At 36.9% G+C, this 27,780-nt stretch overlaps 1 long non-coding RNA gene across 1 annotated transcript in view; it reads right to left on the bottom strand.

Moving 5' to 3' along the window:
* The window catches only part of LOC124520079 (uncharacterized), a 178,780-nt gene that overhangs the window by 45,016 nt on the left and 105,984 nt on the right, over positions 1 to 27,780 (bottom strand). The gene's annotated exons all lie outside the window — the stretch shown is intronic.

Here is a 27,780-nt window from a genome sequence, read left to right as displayed (position 1 = left end):
GGTAGGATGCATTGATCCAGACAGGGAATACCAGATGTTGAGAAAAAAAAAATCATAACACTTCTAAAGGAAATGATCTATATTGAACTAAGGCCACTGGCAATTTCATGTATGACCTTAATTAGCTCTGAACATGCTATTTAGATGATTGGTCATAAACACATCTGTTTCACTGTATTGAAATAAGCCACTGGAAAAACATGGTCACATGATATAGTCTGCATTTAATACCTAGACAATAACTTTACTTGATTCCTTCAGCCAGTAGTTGAGTTGCAGTCTATCACTGTTAACCTATTGGAGCATTGGTCATTTTCTTTGTTTTTCCCTTTATCTCTATAGGATCTTGGTTATATACCTGACTATCCTTCCTTACATCATTTTCTTCGTTACATCGTGGCATGCTGCAGAGCCAGAAAGCTCTGTATAGAAGCAAAATTAATAGAATATCAGATCCTGAGTATTCCCAAAGCCTAGCAACTGACTGAAGAAGGAGATCAGGATCAAAGATAGGAAGGGAATTTCACCATGCCAAGCCTGGGGAGCCATATCCTGTCCTAATGAAATGTCCATGGGCCAGAGGTACACGAGCAGAGGCCATGTTCCCATTATCAACTAATAGAATAGGACCTTAGAGGTCAAATATTTTAATGCCTACATTTTAAAGATGAGAAACTAAAGTCCAGGGAGATGTCAATGCTAGTTGCATAGCTAGTTAGTGTCAGAGTTAGTACTACAATGTGCTTTTTACTTAACACATAGTTATGGCGTGAACTGTGTCTCCCCAGAAAAGACATGTTGAAGTTTCAACCTGCTGGTCAGAATATGACCTTATTTGGCAATAGGGTGATTACAGATAGAATTGGTTGAGGTTATACTAGAATAGGGTGGGTCCCTAACCAGTTTAGTGTCCTTATAAGAAGACAGTCATGTGAAGACACAGGGATACAAAGGAAGAATGCCACGGGAAGATGGAGACAGAGACTGAAGTTACTCAGCTGCAAGCTAAGGAATGTCAAAGATTGCTGGCAAACACCAGAAACTTTTTCCAGAAGCTAGAAAGAGGCAAGAAAAGACTCTCTTGTAGGTTGCAGAGGGAGTAAGGTCCTGCCAACACTTTGATTTCAGATTCTAGCCTCCAGAACTATGACACAATAAATTTCTGTTATTTTAGGCCACTCAGTTTGTGATACTTTGGTACCCCATCCCTGAGAAACTAATCCACACACTCTCAGAAAAATGTTTATTCCCACCACATCGCTCAAACTGAGCCTGGGGATGATCAAGAGATTTACCATGGGGCTGCTTCTGAGTAGAATGATCTTGTCTTTATGATCACAGAAGGTGCAGAAATACTACTCCATATCCCCAATTATTGTCACCATAACCTCACACTCACTTTCAGACACCAAAGTTCACAAGCCTACAAGTGCAAAAGGCATTTTTTTCTTTTTCCTTTGTGCTACATTTTAAGTCACATCAGGACCAGAGGAATAGGAATCACTGTAGCACTTGATTTAAAGGACAAGAAAAGATAGCACTTGATTTAAAATATTCTTGAAATATTTTAAACATCTCCCTTATTATTCCATGATATTGTGTCATCAGACAGAAAGTCCTTTAAATTAAGTACTGAGCGCTCCAGAGCCTTCCCAAATACAGATCAACCTGGGAAAGCCTATACACATTATCCCTGCATGAATGAGTCCATCTGAATGCACACACAGGGCAGCTCCAAAGAAGGGGCAGCATGGTGTGGTGGGAATAGCATAAGCCTCAGAGTTCTAGAAATTCCAAGTGGAAGAATGGTTCTGCATGTGCCCCTGGGAAAGCCATTTTACTTCTCTGAGTTTAATTATCCATAAAGATGTTAATGCCCACCTTGCTGGCTTCATGTAATGAATATAAAGTTAAAACATACAGTTCAATTGGATATACAATTAGTGAATATAATTTTGTGGATGTTTTCATTATTCTTTGATTAAATCCCAGTCCTGAACAAAGATCTTGGTGGAAAATCTAATTATGTCATCTCAATTCTTCTCCATCCTATACTGGAAGCATGAAACGAAAACTAGGTGCCCCCATTTGACTCTGGGTTTATCTGTCTTACTAGAGTGTACATTCAGAAGGCCATTGGAATAGGGACCAATGCCTACCTAAGTCCCTGTCACTAGTAGGCAGTAAAAAAATTTTGTTGTATGCAGAATTTATCCTCCGTGATCAGTTTTCCTCAGGATTTGCAATCATCTAAAGTGGGCAAGTTAAAGATTCTTCTCCTAACACTGATCACTTTTGCCATTGAGGAGCACCAGTACAAACTTCATCTACGTTTACCTGGACTCAATCCTAAAATAAGTTAGGTTATACTAGAGCTTTACAAAACCAGTGATGCATCAATGGTACTTTGCTTTAATCATACTTTAAAATAAGACAAAGTCCTTTGGATACAGAAGACTAAGAACAGAATGTTCACACTTTCTGGATATGCATTCTCTTTCACAGAAGAGAATGGTCTCAGTTTCTCAACTGGCCTCAGTTTTTAAATCTGAAATCTTCAAAGGGGATGAAATGCACAAAAAATGTGATACTTGGCAACATGGATGGGATCAAATTTTAACCCATGCGTTTTCCCTTGATTCTCTATAGATTCATCATACCCCTTTCCTTCTTGCCTCAATATACAGCCTTAAGATGTGTATCCTTCTCCATATTCAACCTACTGTATCTCAGGTCTGTCCAATTCCTGAGTTTAATGCTCTGAACACCATTATCTGAGGACTATGACAAACAAACAAACAAAAATCTTGCTGTGGAAACATTAGAGCATTCTTAATGCAGCTTTCAACAAGAGCAGTTTTAAAAATGCTGTGTCTTGACTGCCATCTAGAGAAAACTAGAGATACTGAAATTAACCGAGCTAATCTAGTATCTTGATGGGTTTACTTTTCTCTAACCCTGTGGCAAAAAACCATAAGGAAAACCATCTTAAGTAAGAAACAGAAAATATTTAAATGTTGTATTATGAGTTGGGATGGTACCATTAATCTCTTTTTTACAAAACAATATGCAGCAATTGTATTATTTCTAAGGAGAAATGATACTATTAGTGATAGCAATCTGCTTGCCTTTGAATTTATTTTATGGATTCCTCATGAAAATATACATCAAGGTAATGTAATTATTATATCTGCATAATTGTAATGCTGTAATTAAAACTGGGTGCTTGCTCTCATTAAATTCTCCAGATTGTTTGTGGTTTATTTCCTGCTGGCATGAGTTTTCACCTTAAAACAGATTTTAGAACCTTTCTATGCTCTTCTTGTCATAATAATACTAATATTACCAGACAAGAAATTTCTCCAGTTTTGTAAAAAGTTTTTTAGCAATTGTATTGTGAAGTATCAATAAAACTTAAAAGCACAGAGAATTTAGAAATGATTTTTCTCTGAAAACCACCCCAAAGTGTCCCCTGTTTATATGCAGCAAATACATGGTTTTGTGCAGGCTTCTACCACTAGAAATTTAAAAGCATTGGTGGTGTTCATTGCCTTTTACATCACCGTGGGAATTATCTATTACTCAGATGCCAAGAAGTCAAAACTTGAGCTTATTGAAATTCCCAACCATCTTCAACAGGGTTTTTATTTGCTGCACTTTGCAAATAATGGTGATGAGAGTGTTAAATTCAGGAAATTGGAAAAGTGAAATATAGCAGGATGAATTATAGTGAATGATGCACATCTTCAAGCTGTACATTGAGATAAGGAAAGGGACATGAAGACTTCACAGAGTATTAATTTAAAAACCACAGACTAAATTCTGACCCCATCCCTTGTTGCCAGATATCACACTTTTTGTGTCTTGCATCTTCTTTAAAGATTTCAGATTTCAATACTAAGTTGAGCTTCTGTGAAAGAGAATGCATATTTGGAAGTCTATGGATGAGAATTTGGGGCAAGACAAAATCCAAAAAGTATGAATATTCCACTCCTATTTTTCTATATCCAAAGGACTTTGACTTATTTTAAAATATGATTAAGGCGGGGCACCTGGGTGGCTCTGTTGGATGAGCATCCGACTTTGGCTCCGGTCCTGATCTCACGGTTTGTGAGTTCAAGCCCCGCGTTGGGCTCTGTGCTGACAGCTCAGAGCCTGGATCCTGCTTCGGATTCTGTGTCTCCCTCTCTCTCTGCCTCTCTCCCGTTCATGCTCTGTCTCTCTCTTTCTCAAAATTAAATAAACGTTAAATATATATATAGACATAGAGATAGATATAGATGTATAGACATATATAGATATAGATATAGATATAGATATAGATATAGATATATGATTAAAGTAAAGGATCATTAATGCAACATGGGTTTTGGAAAGCTCTACTGCAACACAACTTACTTCAGTACTGAGTCCAAGCAAATATAAATGAAGGCTGGGTGCTCCCAACAGGGGTCAGCATACTTTTTCTTGAAGGTTCAGGTAGTAATTTTTTTTTACTTTCCCAACCATAAGGTCTTACTAATCAATTACCATTGTAGCATGAGAGTAGCCAGAGAGAATATGTCAACAAATGGGTATAGCTATGTCCCAACAAAACTCCACCTACAAATACAGGCAGTTGTGGTTGGCCAACCACTGTGTTGAGACAAAAACCTTTAATTTGCCCAATGTAAAATGACTGTCAGATTGTGCAGCCTAGGAATTATCTGTGACTGAAGTGTACAAGGACTCAAAACTTAATGTAGGCGACCAAGCACAGCTCATACCAACTCCAACCTACTGCAAATTAGTCTCGGTTCGGTTCGTTTTTTTCATACATCTGGTACATCTTCTAACTGTACCAAACTTAAAATACTCTCGGGGAAAATAATTTTTTCTTGGATAGTGAAGAATTCAACACACAAACTCACACACATATGCATGCGCGCGCGCACACACACACACACACACACACACTCACACACAAATACTCTTCTCAGATTAGTAATAGAAGCAGAAAGTGAAAGACAAGTAAATTTAGAGTAGACAAACACTTATATATATTAATGTGTATCTCCAGGCCTGTTTTAGGTCACTATTATTATCTCTCTATATTGAGCTCTATATTGAGCTATGAGACGCGTTTTCATTTCAAACTTAGCTTCTATCTCACCATCGGTCCTCTCCCATGAGTCATGCCTATAAAAAGGCAACCACTTGTCTTTGCACTTGTAAGAGCTGTTGATATTAGATGGAACACATCTGAAGAGTCAGGCTGTAGAGAAAATAGAAATCAAGCACAGTCTGAAAAGTTCTGCTTCAATCAAGTGTAGATAATTTTTCTGGGCTTTTTGGTCTGTTTTACTGTTTCAAGGATGGTAAGGGAAAGTCTGATCTCCAGTTTGATAAATTACCAGCTTCACCCAATAGATTATCAGCTTCACTTCCTGCTTCATGAAGTCATACTACTATGAACTCCCATAGTCAATTACTTCCATGGTACTTTTTTCTTCCTATTAATGGCCAGAGTAGAGTACAGAGACAGAGCACAAACTCTAAGGAGGACAGACCTGAATTCAAACCCTCGCTGTGGTGTATACTGGCCTTGTGACCATGGGACTGCTATGAGAGTCAGTTTTCTCTCTCTAAAATAAAGGTAATAGTAATAGTCCATACTAATAAAGGTAACATGTATATTGCAATATTGTCATTAAGATTAAATAAGAACACTTGTCAGGGATCTTGCACATTGCTCAATCAATGTTGGTTTATCTCTTCTCCCCCTCCCCACCCAGTCCCTTCTCTAGGACATAGATTGCTGAAGTCTGGGACTGATTTATACATCCTGCCTCCTTACATGCCTGCTGCTAAATTGGACACACAGTAGGTGCTTTATAAATGTTTCTTGAATAGCTGTGGGTTCTCATATTTTGCTTTATTATTGAATATCTTACCATTTTAAACTGCTATAAAGGTAAGCCAAAAAAAGGGGCACCTGAGAGGCTCAGTCCATTGGGCATCCAACCCTTGATGTTCATATTATGAATCCCAGAGTTGTGGGATCAAACCCCATGTTGGGCTTCATGCTGACAATGGAGCCTGCTTACAATCTCTCTCTCTCTCTCTCTCTCTCTCTCTCTCTCTCTCTCTCTCTGCCCATCTCCCCTTCCCTCTCTCTTTTTCTCTAAAATAAAATTTAAGATAGAACTGGAGAGTGTTATGCTAAGTGAAATAAGCCATACAGAGAAAGACAGATACCATATGTTTTCATTCTTATGTGGATCCTGAGAAACTTAACAGAAGACCATTGGGGAGGGGAAGGAAAAAAAAAAGAGGTTAGAGAGGGAGGGATCCAAACCATAGGAGACTTTTAAAATCTGAGAACAAACTGAGGGTTGATGGGGGGTGGGAGGGAGAGGAGGGTTGGTGATGGGCATTGAGGAGGGCACCTGTTGGGATGAACATTGGTTCAATGGAAACCAAAGTGATGATAAATTTCATATTAAAAAAATAATAATAAAATAAAATAAAATTTTAAAAGCTGTAAAAAGATAAGCCAAAAAGTATTCTCTGAGTCATGAAAAGAAACAAATTTTGTAAATCCAATAACAAAATAACCCACTCATAATATTGGTATATTATACAAAAAGTAGACATTCAAATATCTGCTGAAAAATGATGATACATAATTATGTGGACTACATTAAGGAGATACAGTCATGACATTTTTTTCTGTTATTGAGAGAGATGATTTGACCCACAATATTATCAAAGCTGTGGAATAACAAGGTGCTTTCTCATAAGGTTTTATTACCTATTGTTAACTTCTGTAATTCTCATCATGACTCATTGGTCAAATTTATACACCACTTAACTGCTCAGGGAAGAATCTTTATGTTTATCCTTCATGTCAAAACTGGCCTCACATACATTTATTTACTTACTTATTTATGGTCATACGTAGTACTACAGGTTGAAAAGTTTATGAACATGTCATTCGGGGAATCATCAAGATTATATGTGACAAATTTGGAGTCATCCAGGCAAAGGAGTTTTGAACAGAGAGGAAATTAAAGAATCATCTGTGGGGGATACAAGTGGAAAGAGAATAGAACCCAGCAGTTATTTAAAGACAAAGGAAAAGGAAATAGAGCCAGAGTATTGAGAATGCTTAAAAAAATCACTAGCTGTGGGGCACATGAACAGAGGAGCTAAGATGTCAATAAAAATAAAATGGGATTTGTGAAATACCAACAGAGTATATAAAAGGAAACCAATTAAATAGAATATTCTCCTTTGCTTTTCTGTATCTATCCTGGCTCTAAGGGATAGGAGCTACCAATTTGTTTCCTTCTCTTTGCTTTTCTAGCTCTATAAGACATAAAAAAAACTAGTTATGCTGACTCAGTTAAATTTTTATTAGTCACTTTTAAAACTTGAATTTTTCTCATGAAGCATAACTGCTGTCTATTCTGGCTATCATAGCATATAGGATTTTCTAGAATATCAGCATTACAATAAAGCAAATTGTCACACATGTGTTGTGAATGTTAATAGACTTACAGAATTTTTATAGCCCATGATGTACAATATCCCTGATAAGTTATCTGTCTGGCCATAAAACTCAAAAGCTGTTTGCAAGAGTGATTTTACTTATCAATAATTAAAGATCCTTCAATCAGTTTGTTTAAATTTATTTATTTATTTTGATAGAGAGAGAGAGAAAGAGAGACAGAGAGAGAGAGAGAGAGAGAGACAGAGAATAGCAAGAGGCTCCACACTTGGAGCCCATATCATAGAACCCAACCAGGGCTCGATCTCACAAATCATGAGATCATGACTTGAGTGGAAACCAAGAATCAGACATTTAACTGACTGAGCCACCCAGATGCTCCTCAATCAGTTTTTAAAGATCAATATGCTCTTAGGAATATTTGCCTACAGAGAAACAAACAAACAAACATAATCTCCATTATAGCATGGCAAAAATTCTAACTATTCACAACTCTTCCTACCTATCTATAAGTCATTGAATGGATTATATCTGAACAACTGTGAAATTCTGTCCTCTCCATCATTTTAAAACTGACCATACACTGTTTTTTGAATGAATCCTTCTAGGCTTAGACTAGATATGTAAAAGAAAGAGAGGGCCTAGGAAAGAGGAAATTATAGCTTCATCCACCAACAACTTTGCCTAGGTATAGTGGTTTTTCCAGAGTAGTAAAATTCCATATATGCCAAAGATAGCCATTCAATATTTATTAATGGCACTAGATTCTTCAGAACAACTCTGATGTGTGTCCTCAGCAATTTTCATCTAAAATGATAAGAGCTGACACTTATGGAGTGTGTACAACGTGTCAGGCTCTGTTTTAATACTTTGCCTGTAATTAAGTCTGCCAATATTCACAATAACCTCATTAAATATGTTATTAATTTCCTCATTTTACAGATGTAGTAACAGAGATAGAATGGTTAAGTAGCTTACCCAGGGGCACACCACTTGTAACCAGATTCTAACCCAGACAGTCTGACTCCAAAGTTCACACTTTCAACACCATGCTCCCAGGCAAACTACTAGGGGTATGCAATACCTTAGGTTTTTAGAAAGCAGTTTAGTATAAGCTACTCATTACTCTTTAAAAAAACAAGATTAAAGAAGCCTCCTAAAGAATAGCATATTAGTTAGATGGAATGTCTTTCTAATATGATCCCCAAAAGAAAGAACTGTAAATAAGTGGGAAGAGGCAAGGCCTTCACCATTAACAGCCCAATAACACATACACAACTTTTTCTAAAGCTTGTATTTTACCCTAGAGAAATATAATCAAACTTCTGTCTTTAAGTTAATCCATGATTCAGCATAATAGAAAATGTACCACAACTCAGTGTCCTGAAAACATATGAAATAAATTATAAACACAAAAAGAGGAAAACTCGGGGTGCCTGGTGACATAGTTAAGCATCTGACTCTTGAATTCAGCTCAGGTTATGATCTCACAGTTTGTGAGTTTGAGCCCTGTATCCAGCGCTGTGCTGAGAGCACAGAACCTGCTTAGGATTCTCTCTGCCCCTTCCCTGCTTTCTCTCTCTCTCTCTCTCTCTCTCTCTCTCTCTCTCTCTCTCAAAAAATAAATAAATAAACCTTTAAAAAAAAAAGAGGAGAACTCTGCCAACTTCTTAAGCAATACAAGAAACACTTTAACTGAGTGAATTATAACTAAAGACCTTAACTCAAATTGTTTAATCAGCAACTGTAATTTTTTTTAAATAAAGAATCATTGACATAAAAGAAAATGATCTATCTGCTCTTTTCAGCGAAGCATTTAATCAATGTTACATAAAAATTTTATCAACGAGTTCACCAAGGGTTTAAAGAAAGAACTCAGGCAGGATAATGGAATTTATTTCCAAATCTAGTCATTTTGGAAGAACTACATCTTACCTATATGTTCTTTCTTCATGTATGCACTCTTTTTGTAACAGGTAATATCTTTTTATAAAACAATTGCAAGTGATTTTCCAACAATAATGATCTTGAATCATCTTGAAGCTCTAAATTATGGTTTTAGTCTTGTTCACAGACATCTTCCAAGTGAATAATTTTACAATTACTACACAAGACAGCCCCACAGGGACCAGGAAGGAAGAACAACTGCCCCACAGAAACCAAATAACTCCATGATGGCCCTGATATGAGTTTGCTATCAGATAAAACTCAATAGTAGTATAAAGAAAATCAATCCTTTGAGCACAAAACTCAACTGGGTTCCTTCTGCCTGCAGAATGAAGTCAAACTATTTAGGCCAGTCTTCATAGAACACCAGGATTCCGCTTCCACTTTTAATTCCCATCCCTCTCTTCTTGTTGCCCTTCACGCCAATCAAAGGAAACCATAATTTTCTACCCTCATCCTGCTTTTCCTTACTTCCTGCCTTTCTTTTAATGCTTTGCCTTCCATTTCAAATATTCTCCCTCAAATCTCTCTTCGAAACTCAACTCCAATACAATTTCTTATCTACACACGTTTCTTTCAGCTGTTTGTATATGTGACGGTTAATTTTATGTGTCAACTTGGCTAGGCCCTGGTACCCAATTTTAGGTTCACACATCAGTCCAGATGTTACTGTGATGGTATTTTTCAGTTGAGTCTAAGCTCTTGTCAGTAGACTTTGAGAGGCGCCTGAGTGGCTCAGTCGGTTAAGCATCTGACTCTTGATCTGAGCTCAGGTTTTGATCTCAGTGCTGTGACTTCAAGCCCCACGTTGGGGTCTGTGCTAGATGTGACACCTACTTAGAAAGAAAAAGAAAAGAAGAGAAAAGAAAAGAAAAAAAGAGAAGAGAAGAGAAGAGAAGAGAAGAGAAGAGAAGAGAAAAAAGAAATCAGTAGACTTTGAGTAAAGAAGATTACCCACCATAATAATGTAGGTTGGCCTCATCCATCAGTTGAGGTCTTATAAGACTGAGGCCTTCCAACTCAAGAGTACAACATCAAGTGTCCCCAGGTCTCCAGCTTGCTGACCTACCCTGCAGATTTCAGACTTGCCAGTCTGTGTAGTTTTGTGAGCCAATTCTGTAAATCTCCCTCTATTGATAGATATGTGTATACACCAAAAGAAATAGACCATAAACACTATATATATATATATATATATATATATATATATATACACACTACACACACACACACACACACACACACACATATCCTATTGGTTCTGTTTCTATGGAGAATTCTAATTAATACAGTATAATATCTGATTTCCCTACTAGAATGTAAGCCCCTAAAAAATAATCATCTTTCCATTCCTCAAGGAACAATGCTTTAAAAATACTGCGTTTAATAAATATTATTTTAATATTAAATGTTTGGTCAATAAATGAATAAATATTTGGTCAATTCCACTTGTGAAATAACTCAGTTTAATTTTTTATTCTCTCTTTCCTTTGGCAGTACTGTAGTTCACACACTTATCTTCTTTATCTACACTATTTGAGTTTCTACATAGATGTCTCTGCTTCCAGACTCTTCTAATTCCTGCCCCAAAGTATCCTTCACATTGCTACTTAGCTCTCTCTCCAAATCATACACACACACACACACACACACACACACACACACACATTCAGTGTCTTGCAATAAAACACATAATGGCTTTCAATTACCTGGAACCTCTTTACAGCTCTCATAAATACTTATTTTGCCTTCATGGCTAGTATTGTCTTACTAATGTCTCTCATCAAAATGTTCTTAATAGATTTCTAGTTAAAAACAAGTTTTCTTTGTATTTATCTTATAACTAGCAAAGGTAACTGAAGAGAAGTGATTTAAAAGTTCTAAGTTATTGGAGCACCTGGGTGGCTCAGTTGGTTAAGCGTCTGACTTCGGCTCAGGTCACGATCTCACGGTTCATGAATTTGAGCCCCACGTCAGGCTCTGTGCTGATAGCTCAGAGCCTGGAGCCCACTTCGGATTATGTGTCTCCCTCTCTCTCTGCCCTTGCCCCACTAACACTCTGTCTCTCTCTGTCTCTGAAAAATAAATAAACATTTAAAAAAAAGTTTTAAGCTTTTTCCACTTTAGAAGAGGTGGCTTATATTATATTACATTACATTACATTACATTACATTACATTACATTACATTATTACACAGTTCCAAGAGGCATAGGTATTTGGGCTGCATGCTTTACCATCTTGGGACCTCTGTCTGCCTGTCAACAACTTAATTATCTTTAAAGTCCAGAGGTTACCTCCTCTGTGAAAGATTCCTTTCCATCCTCGTTCAGGTAGGTACTCCTCCATCTCTCATACATATTTTCCATGTATTTGGGGGAATGTTTGTCTATCTCACTAGAATGCAAGTTTCCCCCAGACTTTATTCTTATCTCATCTTTCTTGTATACTCAAACATCTAGCTTATTGCCTAGATAATCCCCTACCCTCTCCCTAAAGGATGTTTTATGTTTTTATAGGCCTGCAGGAATGTGTGAAAGTCAGTAGCAATGCATAAATTGGTGGCTTTTCATTGGAAATTCTTTCTCAAAACCAGAAACAAAAATTAGGCAACATGAAGAACCATCTGTTGCTGTGCACTGATGAACAAATGCTTCTCTTCTTTTTCATCTGAGCATGTTGACATGGTATAGACCCAGCTGGTAATTCTGAAATTATAACCTCTGGGTTTCTCGTGTTTCTTCCTGCAGAAATTCTGAATGTTGCCCATTTTGCATCTATGAAGTCTATCTGCTATCTGTCCTATACAAAGTTCAAAGTGTCATCCAGCCAGTAGCCATGAATTTGCCAGGTTAAATAGTAAATATCACCATTTGTTAAAAGTGCTACTATTGAATTCTGTTGTAAATGTCTAACTTTTAAGATGGCTGAGCACAAACAAAGCCAAGAACAAAGCTGAAATCTTTTGATAAATGTCAAGTTGCCATTATAATGCTGTTCATAGACTTTAAGGTACAGTCGATGTCATCGTTCTCACCAAAGAAGCAATTGCTTCCCCTCGATACCTTGACAGATCTGCATGAGTCCATAGATTATCACTGCCCTTAGAACTCTTTATCATGTTTTAAATCTGTTGAAGTATGAAAAAATCAAGTGTGCTTCACAAAACAGGATCATAAAAATGAACTTGGCTAGAGCTGTCTTTGATGGAAGATTCTGAATCATGCCCTAGACAAATCAAAAAGGAGACTGGGAAGTCGGCTGAGACATCTGTACAAAAATGCTAAATACAGCAGCCGTGCGTTAAGTGCAAGAAGACGTGACTGCTCAGTTAAGGGCAGACAAAACCCTGACACAAAATAGAGCCAAACTTTTGAGAAAACTGTTTTACAATAATGTCTGTAACAATTTAGCCCACAGTTGAGCACATATACAGCCTGTGTGGATATTATATACATTAAAGGTAAATAATTAAATGCTTTTAAAATTCCATTTACAAAAAGATCCCTCTTAACTATCTTCTATTCTACCCACATACTTAAATACCTGAAGATTAATTTTCTTTTGTAAACAATACTGACAACCTATGCCACATTAATGCCCCTCCCCTGCATCCTCGACTTTTCCTTTCACCCACAACTGCTTACCGATTCCATCTATTCACAAAATTGTATGTGTCACTAGACATTGTCATAACTAATGTTTTAATAAATGTTATGTAAACTGATGAAATGAAAATGTAAGAATAATGGGGTTGTTCTCTCAATTTTTCTAAAGCCAAGAAAAATCAATGGAATCACTAAAAAAAAAATGCTATTATTTGATGGCTGGTTGAGACCATTGCAGCATTAAAAAAAAAAATGAAATTCAGAGGCTACATTGCTTCAAAAAAAGAAAGGAAGGAAGGAAGGAAGGAAGGAAGGAAGGAAGGAAGGAAGCCAAACAAAACATGCAGTGCTTGCCAACCTGCAGAGAGTGGGGTTATGCCTCTGCAACTCCCTTTGTGCCCTCACAGTCAAGGTCCTGTAATGCTAGAGTATTAAATCTGCTCCAATGCCCTATCTTTTCTGTCATATTCTAGGCTTGTTGAGCTGTTCGTGACTAATACTAATGAGAGACATGCCCTTTCAATTGTTACCTCAAAAAAATGCGAAAGTTGCTCTGATGTGCTCTCTAGCCTGGCCTAATTTCCCATCAAAGAAATAGAACTCCAGCTACTTGACTGACTTTTCATATTGACTCTCGAGAAATCAGAGATGCTTCATGCGTCTGCAACACTCAAGGAAATAAAATAGCTCATACTTGGTCATATTTGATGTCTGGATTCACAGCCCTTTCATTTTTAATGTAATTCGTTATTTGGCTTTCTATTTTATTTCCTCCGGTCTTCACTCAGAGACCAGGATTTCTATCTTTTTAACCTCAAAAATTTACCAATTATGACAATGCCAAATATATCAAAGTGTATAATTAATGACAACTTCATCTATTAGTGTGGGGTGTGTGTGTGTGTGTGTGTGTGTGTGTGTGTGTGTGTGTGTGATATGTTTTGGTTTGGTTCAAATCTGAATTTTGGTGGGGGCCGTTTTGACAACTTTGGAATTTATTTGTGGGGTTTTTCAATGAAATGATCTCTATAAATTATGCTTATGAGAAAAGAAAAAACACCACAGATTAATTATCACAGATTCTGTTAATTCTGAAATGAAAAAAATATTTGCTATCCTTATATTTGGGAAAAAGTGACCAAATGTAAGGTGAGTATACATGACAAAAGTGAACTTGGCCTTTACTCCATCCCCTGAAGTGCACAGAGGAAGACTAAAAATGCTAATAACCTGTCACTGCTAATCCGGCAAAGCAGCTACAGAAAGAATTGTGCTAAACAATGTAAAAGGTCCAGCTTTCTGTGTTGCCTGTCACATAAAGAACAGAAGATAGCCAGCAATATGGAGATGGGGATAAGAACGTGAAAAGGAGCTGAAGTTCAACCAAATGGGCACTGACAAAACCATGGTGATCAAATCATTGAGGGCATATTTAAGACTGAGATGACTTATCTATTCTTTGATTAAACCATGTTTGTGGATTACTCTGTTACTGTATAGAAACTACAAGTGAGCCAAACTCTCTGCCTTCAAGGAGTTCACGGTCTATGAGGGAGAAAGAGGCACAAACCCAATCCCAGGAGCAGAGGGCTATAATATAATAGAGAGGTACATTCAGGCTTGGACATGAGTGCAAGTTCAATTGTTCTCCCAACCTGTGAGGAATGTTTTTTCATATTTTCTTTTTGGAGATAAGTGAGGGCTATGGACTGAATTGTGCCTCCCCCCAAATTCCTAAGTTGAAACCCTAATCCCCAGTGTGATAGTATTTGGAAACAGGGCCTTTGGAAGGTAATTAGGGTTGGATGAGGTCATGAAGGTGGGCCCTTATGATGAGATTAGTGCCCTTGTGAGAAGGGACACCAGAGAGTTCTCTCTCCCCCACCCCCTTCACTACCTTAAGAGGACAAAACAAGAAGGCAGCTATCTATAAGGCAGGAAGAAAGCTCTCACCAGAACCAGCCATGCCGGTACTTTGATTTTGCACTTGGAGCCACCGGAACTGCGAGAAAACGAATTTCCATTGTTTAAGCCACCCAGTCACGGTGTTTTGCTATGGCAGCAGAGCTGGACAAGACAGAGAGCATTCTTTAAAAATTAGAAAGAAAAATATTGGAAGCAGCTAGAAATGAATATTCTGATGAGTGAACAGAAATCTAATTATCAACCTAGTATGCAAGTGAAGAAAGGAGAAAGAACTTCAGACTCCCTAAGAGAAAGCATGTCATGTCCTTAGATACTAAGACAGTTCAGGGAGAGAAGGACTTCATATTAGTTGGCTACTTCCCACCAATAAGCACGAGCCTGGAGGCTCTGTGGTCGCAGCACACACTGGAGAACTAGAACTAGAACTAGAACTAGAACTAGAACTAGAACTAGAACTAGAACTAGAACACTGGAGAAAATCAAAAGGTATGCTATCTTCCGAGAGGAAGGGTGTAAGAACCAGTCTCGTCATAGCCAGAACCACCATGATGTGCTCTCCAGGAGGACAGCCTCCAGACTCATGCAGGCACAACCTCCCCAACCCTGGCCACAGCTCATCAGACTCACTGGCCACTGCCAACCCCCACCTACGAATATGGAGATGAAGGAAATATGGGAAACTAGCTTCTCTAGACACTGAAAGCTCAGAGTAGGACAGAAACTCCTAAGCACAAATAGTGGTTTTATCACTTCTGTCACTTGATGACCATGACTACAGGGAAAAAGAAACATGGCAGGAAGGGAGCAATGGTCTACATATGTGACATGAAAGGAAAAGTATTTGGCTTCCTGGACTTTGGTCTTTATAATAATACGTGTTCCTGCTAAAAGATTAGGTACCACGAGGGGCGCCTGGGTGGCTCAGTCGGTTGAGCGTCCGACTTTGGCTCAGGTCATGATCTCACAGTCTGTGAGTTTAAGCCCTGCTTCAGGCTCTGGGATGACAGCTCAGAGCCTGGAGCCTGCTTCAGATTCTGTGTCTCCCTTTCTCTCTGCCACCCCCCACACACACTCTGCTCTGTCTCTCTCTGTCAAAAATAAATAAACATTAAAAAAATTTTTTTAAAAAGACTAGGTACCACTTACATAAATCGAAAGAGTGTATTTGTCCAAAGACTCTATGACCTAATCAAAGATTTTAATGTGAGAGGGAGGAAACAATGACTGGGAAGCTATAATAGAACAATATTGAAGTTATCAAGCATGTGATGCAAAGAAGCATCAAAATGCAAATATAACCTAGTATATCTCACATGAAAACTAATTCAGACAACGTGTTGTCTCATATTTGCCCTACACAGAACAACTACAAAGCAAACAGATTTCTCCTAATGTTAGAATGTACAATCACCCCCAGGAAGACCAATTCAGAACTCAAACTCCCCAGAAGGGAGTTCTGAGAGGCAGGTCTATAATCACAAATCTGGTAGATGTCCCATGCCACCTAAATCATGTGAGTCACCAATAAATACAACTAGGGATGGTTAAAAACAGAATGATAAATTCAGTGCAATTAAATTCCACTTCAGTTAAAGAACCTGGACGTTTTCTCCATGGAAATGGTAGCAGGGTACAGGAAAAACACTCTGCCAGAAACTCCAAATGTAATATAATCTTAAGTATTTGAATCTTGTGATAAAAGCTGCCTCTTAAAGCTCACTATTTGCTAAGTATGCATTCAAAATATTTCAATAATTCTAAGATGAAATAAGTTTGGTGTGATTAAACATAATAATAATACCATATCTGGAGAACCCAATTTAAAGAGAGGAATATAAACCATTTCATTATAACTTAAAATGGTTCATCATTGTTTTCATAACTCATCACTTTAAATGTAATGTGCAAGTACTGTACATGAGGATGATTTTTGTGGTTAAATTTAAAGGCATTTTATGGGGCTCCTAGCTCACTCAATCTGTAGAGCATGTGACTCTTGATCTCCAGGTTGTGAGTTTGAGCTCCTCACTAGGCATGAAGATGACTTAAAAAAAAATTAAGGCATTTTAAGTAACACCAAAAAAATGCTAACTTTAAGTAGGAAAATATTAAGAAAGGAAAAATTAATTAAAGTGTGACATGGTGACATGTCTATTCCAGGTAAGTAATGGAGGGAAAAAAATTTGAAAATTATGGTATCACTATAAGTCTGCCAGATAAAAGTAGAAGACCCCATTGTTCACCTGCAAAATGACCCAATCTCAAATACATCCATGCAAACAAGTGGGAAGAATGTTAGTAATTCACTTAATCTCAGTAACTTTACGATTTAGATACAATTATTATCAGCATTTTGCAGATGAGGAAATCAATAATCAGAGAGGGGAACCCTTATGCCAACAATTACCAAAAAAAGAAAAAAAGAAAGAATGAAGGAAGGAGAAAGAAGAGAAGAGAAGAGTAGAGAAGAGAAGAGAAGGGAAGGGAAGGGAAGGGAAGGGAAGGGAAGAGAAGAGAAGAGAAGAGAAGAGAAGAGAAGAGAAGAGAAGAGAAGGGAAGGGAAGAGAAGGGAAGGGAAGAGAAGAGAAGAGAAGGGAAGAGAAGAGAAGAAACCCATGGAGCAGCCAGGGTTTGTATCCCGACAATTCAGTTCCAGAGTCTGCACTCCTAACTACTATACTAAGCTGGAAAGAAATATAGGGCCTAGTAAGTAACAAAATGAGACCACAAGAGCTATGTCAGAAAACCCATAGTTCAAAGAAAAAAGGTGTCAAGAATAATGCCAGGAATCGATATAGTTTTCCCTTTTCAGAGAAATTACTACAGCCTATACTATACCCATGCATGGCATACACAGATTACTTATCTGATTATAGAAACATAAAGTAGCAGAACCTGTGATTAATTGCCATGGCTTGAGAAGGATATTCAAAACCATAAATGCTGATTCCAAAATGTGGAGGGTTTTCAAATAACAGTCCTCAAGAATGTGTGCTACTTCAAATTTGTACACATCTACTCTGACATCAACAGAAACTACACAGCAAGACAATTCCCCAGTCTGAACCTGCTGCTGAGGAGCACTCCAGTAGACACTACATTACTGAAAGGCTAAATGTAGAATTGGAGAAGTTCAGGAGCCTAACTCTTTGTTCTCCCAAGTTCAAGAGGAAGAGTAAGCATTCACTGCCTGAGAGTCATGGTTGTACACGTGTATTTTATTGCTAGCCTACTTAATTTCATCTACCTTCCTGTAACATCATCTTTTGTAAATTCTCTATGGGCTGCAACACTCTCCTACTAACATTCATTTAGATCCTTACCTTTGGGAATTTGCTTATAGCACCCCTCATCTAAACTACTTCCTACTTACATTTTTTTATCCAGTTCTGACCCAGCCCTCAAATATAGTTCCAAATTCTATCCTTTCTTTTTTTTTATTTAACTTTATTTTTTATTTTTTAAAATTTACATCCAAATTAGTATACAGTGAAGCAATGATTTCAGTAGATTCCTTAATGCCCCTTACCCATTTAGCCCATCCCCCCTCCCACAACCCCTCCAGCAACCCTCAGTTTGTTCTCCATATTTATAAGTCTCTTTTGTTTTGTCCCCCTCCCTGTTTTTATATTATTTTTGTTTCCCTTCCCTTATGTTCATCTGTTTTATCTCTTAAAGTCCTCATATGCGTGAAGTCATATGATTTTTGTCTCTCTCTGACTAATTTCACTTAGCATAATACCCTCCAGTTCCATCCACGTAGTTGCAAATGGCAAGATCTAATTCTTTTTGATTGCTCCATTGTATGTGTATATATATATATATATATATATATATATATATATATATATATATACCACATTTTCTTTATCCATTCATCCATCGATGGACATTTGGGCTCTTTCCATACTTTGGCTATTGTTGATAGTGCTGCTATAAACGTGGGGATGCATGTGTCCCTTCGAAACAGCACACCTGTATCCCTTGGATAAATGCCTAGTAGTGAAACTGCTGGATTGTAGGGTAGTTCTATTTTTAGTTTTTTGAGACACCTCCATACCTGTTTTCCAGAGTGGCTGCACCAGCTTGCATTCCCACCAACAATGCAAAAGAGATCCTCTTTCTCTGCATCCTCGCCAATATCTGCTGTTGCCTGAGTTGTTCATGTTAGCCATTCTGACAGGTGTAAGGTGATATCTCCTTGTGGTTTTGATTTGTATTTCCCTGATGATGAGTGATGTTGATCATTTTTTCATGTGTCGGTTGGCCATCTGGATGTCTTCTTTGGAGAAGTGTCTATTCATGTCTTTTGCCCATTTCTTGACTGAATTTTGTTTTTTGGGTGTTGAGTTTGATAAGTTCTTTGTAGATCTTGGATACTAACCCTTTATCTGACATGTGATTTGCAAGTATCTTTTCCCATTCTGTCAGTTGCCTTTTAGTTTTGCTGATTGTTTCCTTCGCTGTGCAGAAGCTTTTTATTTTGATGAGGTCCCAGTAGTTCATTTTTGCTTTTGTTTCTCTTGCCTCTGGAGATGTGTTGAATAAGAAGTTGCTGCAGCCAAAATCAAAGAGGTTTTTGTCTGCTTTCTCCTCGAGGATTTTGATGGCTTCCTGTGTTACATTGAGGTCTTTCATCCACTTTGAGTTTATTTCTGTGTATGGTGTAAGAAAGTGGTCCAAGTTCATTCTTCTGCATGTCTCTGTCCAGTTTTCCCAGCACCACTTGCTGAAGAGACTGTCTTTATTCCATTGGATATTCTTTCCTGCTTTGTCAAAGATTAGTTGCCCATACATTTGTGGGTGTCTTAAAGTCTTCTATGACGATTCTGGAAATGATTTTTCCTTCCTATGGATTTAATCAAATTAGTAGTCAATCACATGTGAATCTATAGTTCACATTTGACCTTTAATTAGGTACCTCATAAGGCAGTTGTAAAAATTAAATTTGACAGTGAAATAATTAATGTGAAGTGTTCAGGACAGTTTGTGGCATATAGTAAGTATTCAGTGTTAGCTATTATGATTATTTCTGATTCTTTTCATTTTACATTATTTAGGCTATTACTAAACTATGATTTTTATTTAATTTCATTATATGTATACTTTGTCTTTCCAATAAGGATAAAAGCAGTATTAACTCTAGACTTTCCCAAAATTTCCAAAACTCCTAACGTTGTACCGAACACAGAATGTATTGCCAGGAAATATTTAGATGGTTAAAAACAGGACACTAAACTTGTTAACAAATACTACCTTTTTATGCTCTGCAATTTCTGAACCATGTTCAGGTAGTAAAACAGGCGGGACTATTCTTATCAAAAGATTTATAGTACAAAATAGTTGTTAAAATCTCTGTCAAGGCAATAAACTGCCATTCCAACGAATAACTAGGTGGTCTTGACCTTAAGATCTCATGTGAGCTATAAATTCTTGGGAGAAGGTGGTTTATAGTCAACCATCAATCTGCAGACATGTTTCCATATAAATTTCAGAAGGCTAGTGCTGGCTCACAAATTTCCTTGTCAGATGTAGTCCATAAGATTCTAAAACCTTAAGGAGGCAGACACATCGACAACATATATGTTTGTGTTTTAGAAATATCATTTTGGAAGCAGCTTAGAGAAAATGAATTGTTTGTGGAGAGGTGGAAAACAAGGAAAGCCTTGGAGGCTCCTTATAGGAGGCCAGATGAGATGCTCTGAAGACTTGATCTTAAACAATGCAAGTGAGAACCCAGATGTCTGAAACATACTCTCTCTTACGCCTTTCCAAATACTGCTTTCTCTGCACTCAAGTCCCCCTACTGTATAAAGCATTCCAGAACCTGGATTCTGTGAATGTCGTGAATTCTACCATGGCTGAGGTCACATGTTCGCTATCACAGATCTCTTATTTTTTCTCACAGCTTACAAATTAATTTATCATCCTTAGGGTTCATTGATATTACTCAAAGCACAATCCAGCACTCTGAGAATTGCTATTTGATCTTTTCTCTCTACATTTTCATCCCAGATTTCTTTTCACTTACTCTTTCCTGGAAGGTAAGATGGAATTAATGAGTAAATAAAAATGCAAGGATAATATTCTACTCTGCTAGTTATCAAACAATTTAGGGTATAATGACTTAGGTGTTCAGCAAAAAAATAATTCTTTTCCAATGACAACCAATGCTTCCAAAGGTAAAGTAAAACTGGTAAACTCATATCTTCTGAAGACAGTGCAAACTGTTTGGAAAACAAGTCATAAAAAGCTATAAGGAACCCCATCCCTTTGACCTTGTAATCTCACCTGTAGAAAATTATCCTCAAGAGGTAATCAAAATGGAGGAAACTCTTTGCTCACAGAATGTGCTCATTGCAACATTATTTAAAATAGGCAAAAATTGGGAGCAGTTTTAATGATTGGTTGATTACCTGTTGTATGATAACATAACACCTTGTGTTTTTCCTTTCTTAGCAACTAATTTGTCTCTAACAATACCTAGTAAATTTTTCTAAGTAAATGGAATCAAGACAAAGGAAAAACAAAGTAAAAGCAGAAGTGAAGTTAGCGTACAAAATGGGTGTGAACCCAATTACCCAAGGGTAATTGCTATTGCTGAAAATGACACTGTACAAAGATATGATAATAGTACGTGGTAGAACCCAGAGATGCCCCAGATAGTCTGCTCCAGAGACTGAATGTTTACCACTTCCTTCTACTGCCCCCCCCCCATTGTTTGCCCCTCAAATTGTTCACCATTTAAAAATACGATAGCTCAATGAGATTCTGAATGCCAGACAGAAATCCCCATTTACTGTCGTAGAAGTACTAACTTTAAAACTTTTCTTGGGGCGGCTCAGTCAGTTAAGCATCCGACTTCAGCTCAGGTCATGATCTCACAGTTTGTGAGTCTGAGCCTTGTGTCTGGCTCTGTGCTGACAGCTTATACCCTGGAGCCTGCATTGGATTCTGTGTCTCCCTATCTCTCTGCCCCTCCCCCACTTGCTCTCTCTCTGTCTCTCTCTCTCTTTCTCTCTCTCAAAAATAAATAAACATCTAAAAAAAATTTTAACTTTTCTAGAAAGTAATATTTATCAAGAAACTTATTGTTCAAGGGGTGCCTGGGTGGCTCAGTCGGTTAAGCGTCCGACTTCGGCTCAGGTCATGATCTCGCAGTCTGTGGGTTCGAGCCCCGCGTCGGGCTCTGTGCTGACCGCTCAGAGCCTGGAGCCTGTTTCAGATTCTGTGTCTTCCTCTCTCTCTGCCCCTCCCCCATTCATGCTCTGTCTCTCTCTGTCTCAAAAATAAATAAAAACGTTAAAAACATTTTTTAAAAAAGAAACATTGTTCAAGAAGTTATCATTCACTTCTAAAAATCTACTACCTAAAAAAAAAAATATGACACGATGGGAATTATGGTGAATTTCTTAGGTGTAGTATGATAGAGCTGCTGTAATTTTAAGAGATTCCTTATCTTTAGATGTACATATTGACATGTTAATAATGTCTGGAATTTGCTTCAAAACAATCTGGGGCATAGAGTTTTGTAGATAAAATAGCTTTGTCTGTGAGTTTTTAATTGTTGAAACTAGATGATGATTACATATTCATTTTACTATTCTTCCTTCTTTTATATGTATTTGACATTTTGCAAGATAAAATGATGAAAATTCATCAAAGATACACATTAAGATCTGTGTGCAAGGATAAGCATTACAGGGAAATCATCACATAAATTGTAGTATATCTTTATGCTCAAGTTTATGTAGCCATTAGGAATTCTTACTTTCAATGGTTAATTAATGATTTAACAAAAATGTTCATAATACAACATTAACTGAGGAAAGATTTGTATAAATATGAAAACCCTGTATAATATGGATTGGGGGAGGAGGACCTTTTTCAGAGTTAGAAAGAAACATATCAAAATATCAACAATGGTTATCTCTATATAGTCATAGGCTATATTTGTTTGCTCTCTCAAAATTTTTCTGCATTTTCCAATATTTATACCATGACAGTGAATCAACTTTTATATTCAGCAAAAAGTCGATGTTATTATGGGATCTACAAAGCAAAAGAAACCTGACTGTGAGGGAGTAGAAGAGTCTCAGGAGACTATATTTGGGTGTCCTTGCCATTAGAGCCCTAACATCGTAAAGACTGGGGCACAGTCCCATTATCCACCTGACTGACTGGCCTGGCACTTCCACACCTGCTGGCATCCTGGAAGTGGGGACTCCTGGACCCAAACGAGACCTGCCTCACCAAATGTCCTCAATCCACATGCTCTGCATATTGGACCAATGTGAACAGTGGAATAATTATAAAAAGAAGTAAAGTCATGAAAGTTGTGAAGTCATGAAAAATGGAGGTATACTATACATTATGTACAGACATAAATGGTACTGTTTCTAGGCATCTTAATAAAATAGAAAAATTATTCGAAATGCATTAAAAAAGGACAAATTGGGGAGAAGACTTAGTAAATGTCAAAGGAAGATGTGAATCTTCCATTCGTTTAAAAATTCTTGTGGTGAATGAAAGTGAAAATGCAACCTACTGCTACTTATAGGATGCAGGGAAAGCAGTTCTAAATGGAAGGTTTACAATGACAAACGCCTACATTAAGAAAATAAATATCTCAAATAAACAATCTAATTTTACAATTCAAGGAGCTAGAAAAAGAAGAAACTGAGCCAAAAGTTAGCAGAAGGAAGGAAATAAATATCAGACCACAAATAAATGAAATAAAGAACAGAAAAATAAAAGATCAATGAAACTAAGAGCTGGTTTCTTTAAAAGATAAAGATACAATTAGCAAACCTTTCGCTGGACTCACCAAGAAAAACAAAAAGAGACAGCGCTCAAATAATAAAATAAGAAATGAAAGGGAGACATTACAACTGATATCGTGGAAATGCAAAAAATCATAATAAACTACTATGAACAATTATGCACCAATAATTGGACAAACTAAAAGAAATGGATAAATTCCTATAAACATATAAACTACCAAGACTGAATCATGAAGAAATAGAAAATATGAACAGACAAATAACAAGTAAGGAGATTGAGTAAGTAATCAAAAACCTCCGAATAAAGAAAAGCCCAGGGCCAGATGGTTTCTCTGGTGAATTCTACCATATATCTAAAGACTAAATACCAATCATTTCTCAAGCTCTTCCAAAAAACTGAGGACAGAACATACTCAAAATCATTTTATGAGATCATCATTATGTTGATACAAAACCAGTTAAGGACACTTACAAATAAAGAAAACTATAGGCCAATATCCCTGATTAATATAGATGGCAAAAATTCTCAACAAAATAACAAACTGAATTAAATAACACATAAAAAGATCATACATGTTGATCAAGTGGTATTTATATCTGGGTTGCAAGGATAGTTCAACATCCACAAATCAATAAATGTGATACATTAATATAAAGAAAAATAAAAATCATATTATCATATACATATATGCAAAAAGCATTTGACAAAATTCAACATCTTTTCATGATAAAACTTTTAAAGAAATTGGATATAGAAGAAATGTATCTCTGCATAATATAGGTCATATATGATAAGCCCTTGGCTAACTTCATACTCAACGGTGAAAGGTTCAAAGTTTTTTTTTCTAGGATCAGGAACAATAAAATGAGCCCATTCTTGCTACTCCTATTCAACACAGTACTGGAATTCCTAGCCAGAGCAATCAGGCAAAAGAAAGAAATAAAAGGCATCCAAGTCAGAAACAAGTGAAATTGTCTTTTTTTGCAGATGATATGAAAACTCTAAAGACTGCCCTTCAAAACTCTTAGGTCTAATAAATGAATTCAAGAAATCTGCATGATACAAAATCAAAGTACATAAATCAATGGCATTACTATATACTAGCAATGAAATATCTGACAAAGAAATAAAAATCTCATTGACAATAACACCAAAACAATAAAATACTTAGGAATAAATTTAAAGGAGGTAAAAGGTCTTTACACTAAAAAATATAAGACTTGGCTGAAAGAAATTGAAGAAGACACAAATAAATGGAAAGATATCTCGTGTTTTGGATTAGAGGAGTTAATATTATTAAAGAGTCCATACTAACCAAAGCCATCTATAGATTCAATATAATCTCTATCAAAATTCCAATGGCATTTTTCACAGAAATATAAAAAAAGTCCTAAAATTTGTATGGAACCACAAAAGATACCAAATAGCCAAAGCAATCTTGAGAAAAAGAGCAAAACTAGAGTCATCATACTTCCTGATTTCAAACTATGCTACAGAGCTATAGTAATAAAAATAGTATGGTATTGGGGCACCTGGGTGGCTCAGTCGGTTAAGCGTCCAACTTCAGCTCAGGTCATAATCTCGCGGTCCATAGGTTCAAGCCCCGCATCGGGCTCTGTGCTGACCGCTCAGAGCCTGGAGCCTGTTTCAGATTCTGTGTCTCCCTCTTTCTCTGACCCTCCTCTGTTCATGCTCTCTCTCTCTCTCTCTGTCTCAAAAATAAATAAATGTTAAAAAAAATTAAAAAAAAAATAGTATGGTATTAGTATGAAGAAAGACACATAGACCAATGGAACAGAATTGAGAGCCCAGAAATAAACTCCCACATATAGAGTCAGCAAATATTTGACAAGGAAGCCAAGAATATTCAATGAGGCAAAAATAATCTCTTCAATAAATGGTGCTGAGGAAACTGGATAATCACATGCAGAGGAATGAAGCTAGACCCCTACCTTACACCACTTACAAAAATTAACTCAAAATGGATTAAAAATTTAAATGTAATAAACATTGGGGCACAAGTGCCCCTATGCATCAACACTCCTGCATCCCTTGGGTAAATTCCTAGCAGTGCCAATGTTTATAGCAGTACTTTCAACAATAGCCAAATTATGGAAAGAGCCTAAATAACCATCAACTGATGAATGGATAAAGAAATTGTGGTTTATATACACAATGGAATACTATGTGGCAATGAGAAAGAATGAAATATGGCCTTTTGTAGCAATGTGGATGTAACTGGAGAGTGTTAAGCTAAGTGAAGTAAGTCATACAGAGAAAGACAGATACCATATGTTTTCACTCTTATGTGGATCCTGAGAAACTTAACAGAAGACCGTCAAGGAGGGGAAGGAGAAAAAAAAAAAGAGAGGGAGAGAGGCAAACCATAAGAGACTCTTAAAAACTGAGAATAAACTGAGGGTTGATGGGGGGTGGGAGGGAGGGGAGGGTTGGTGATGGGCATTGAGGAGGGCACCTGTTGGGATGAGCACTGGGTGTTGTATGGAAACCAATTTGACAACAAATTTCATAATAAATAAATAAATAAATAAATAAATAAATAAATAAAATTTAAATGTGAGACTTGAAACTAAAACTCCTAGAAGAAAACAGGGCAACAGGATCTAGACCTTGATCTTGACAATAATTTTTTGGATATGACAACAAAAGCACAAGCCACAAAAGCAAAAATAAACAAGTAGGACTGCATCAACTAAAAACTTATGCACAACAAAAGAAACAATCAACAACAAAAAAAGGCAACTAATGGAATGGAAGAGAACATTTACAGACCATCTGATAAAGGGTCGATATCCAAAATGTATACGGAACTCACAGAACTCAATTGTAAAAAAAAAACAAAAAACAAAAAACAAAAAACAAGCTGATTAAAATGGGCAAAGGATCTGAAAAGACATTTTTCAAAAGAAGATACACAAATGACCAACAAGTACATGAAAACATGCAAAACATCACTCTTCATCAAGGAAATGTAAATCAAAACCACGAGATATCATTTCACATCTGTTACAATGGCTATTATCAAAAAGACAAAAGATAAGTATTGGTAAAGATGTGGAAAAAAAAGAAACCTTGTGCACCATTGGTGGAAATGTAAATGGCGCAGCCACTATGAAAACCAGTATGGAGGTTCTTCAAACAAGTAAAAATAGGACTACTATATGATCCAGTAACCCCACTTCTGGGTATATGTCCAAAGGAAATGAAATTACTACCTTGAAGACATCTGAACTCCCATTTTCATTGCAACATTACTCACAATAACCAAAACATGGAAACAACCTAAGTGTCTGCTAACGGATTAATGGATAAAGATGTGGTTTATATGCATACAATGGAATTATTCAGCCACAAAAAAGAAGGAAATTCTGCCATTCATGATAATATGGATAAATCTGAGGGCATATGCTGAGTGAAATAAGTAAGAGAGACAAATACTATATGATATCACTTATACGTGGAATCTAAAAACATTGAACTCACAGAAACAGAGATTAGATTTGTGGTTGCCAGGGGTGAGGTTGGGGAAAATGGGTTAAAGTAGTCAAAGGCACAGACTTCTAGTGACAAAACTAGTCCTCAGGATCTAAGAGTGACAATAGTTAACAAGAGTGCACCATAAGGGCACCTGGGTGGCTCAGTCAGTTAAGTGTTTGACTCTTGATTTCTGCTCAGGCTCTGATCTCAAGGTCATGAGTTCAAGCATCGTGTTGGGCTCTGTGCTGGGTGTGAAGCCTACTTAAAAAAAAAAAAAAATCAAAGAAACAAAAGTGCACTGTATACTTTAAAGTTGCTAAAATAATAAATCTTTTAAGTTCTCACCACTTAAAGACAAAAGGCAACTATGTGAGGTGATGGATGTGTTAACTTCCTCCTGTGGCAATCATTTCACAATATACACATTTATCAAATCGCCATGTTGTACACCTTACACTTACACAATGTTATATGTCAATTTTATCTCAAAAACTCTGGGAAATAAATACATAATAAATAAATAGGTC

The sequence above is a fragment of the Lynx rufus genome, unplaced genomic scaffold, assembly GCF_022079265.1.
Source record: "Lynx rufus isolate CCGP_SWC_20201006 ecotype Redwood Valley unplaced genomic scaffold, mLynRuf1.p SCAF_3, whole genome shotgun sequence".
NCBI lineage: Eukaryota > Metazoa > Chordata > Mammalia > Carnivora > Felidae > Lynx > Lynx rufus.
The sequence above is the reverse complement of the archived record's forward strand: the minus strand, read 5'-3'. Positions and strand labels throughout refer to the sequence as shown.